Source organism: Oncorhynchus gorbuscha, unplaced genomic scaffold (assembly GCF_021184085.1).
Source record: "Oncorhynchus gorbuscha isolate QuinsamMale2020 ecotype Even-year unplaced genomic scaffold, OgorEven_v1.0 Un_scaffold_2627, whole genome shotgun sequence".
NCBI lineage: Eukaryota > Metazoa > Chordata > Actinopteri > Salmoniformes > Salmonidae > Oncorhynchus > Oncorhynchus gorbuscha.
In genome coordinates, this window is record NW_025747084.1 from 8968 (window position 1) to 10000 (window position 1033).

The following is a 1033-nucleotide window of genomic DNA, read 5'->3' on the forward strand; positions in this document are numbered from 1 at the left end:
TAGTTGACGAGTTGAATCAGGTGTGTTTGTCCAGGGCCACAATAAAAATGTGTACTTCTACTGGAGGAACGGAGTTGGGATCCTCTGGGCTCGATCAATCCCTGTTATCCCAGTGAGCATCTCTTAACACAGGGGTCATAGGACTCGTCTGGATGGATGTCCTGCTAGTTACCTGGTCAGAGGAGAGGGCTTTATGACCTCTGGTCAACTTCTGAAAATGATGAAGACGTATCTTCTCCTATATGTCTCTGTGTGTGAACACTTGTGTGTTTTGTTTATTTTTCCCTAATATACGTTAACCTATATATTTTGACATATATATTTTACACACATATTTGATATATATTTATATGAAATTCTTTGCAAACATTAGTGCTTTTGTATTTTGAACATAGATTGTGCTTCTGATATCCCTCCGTATTTTTCTGTTTGCTGTGCAATATATTAGGTTAACACATATATTTCTCTCTACCCAAGGCCTCAGAAACTGCGCTGGCCCAGTTTCCAGGCCTCCCACCGGCCCAGTCACTCCTGGGCCCAGCGGCAGATGGGCTGCCAGTCAGTACTGCAGATGAACCTGCTCCAGAAGCTCTGCCTGCTCCAGCTTACAGCCCTCCTGGAGAAACACACCCCCACCAACAAACACGGCTTCAGCTGGTGAGTCGGCGGCGGCCATTTTGATTAGTTAAGGTTCATAAAACTTGGAGTTTGTGACAAACACATTGGGATTTTTCTCACACAAGGTCTCACACAAAAACAGCTGAAAATGCAGGCCCCCAAAAATGATATTGAGTGTAGGTATAAAAACCCTTAGCCTATAGCCTAGCATGCTGCTCCGATAGCGCTAGTTGAAGCCTAGGCCTACAAACAAATAGACAACCACAACAATCATAGGCTCTATTTTTCCTCTAGTTGGAATTCCTCCCACTCTCCTCCCACAGATAGCAGCCTGTTGGGTCTGAACGTAAGGGGGGTTTCAACATTCTTTTCCCAGGCTAGCTAATTGCTGGTGCACTGGTATACGTTGTCATCT

At 44.6% G+C, this 1033-nt stretch overlaps 1 pseudogene; it reads left to right on the forward strand.

Moving 5' to 3' along the window:
- Positions 1-448: 448 nt before the first annotated feature.
- LOC124026132 overlaps positions 449-1033 on the forward strand; it is a 20440-nt pseudogene continuing 19855 nt past the window's right edge.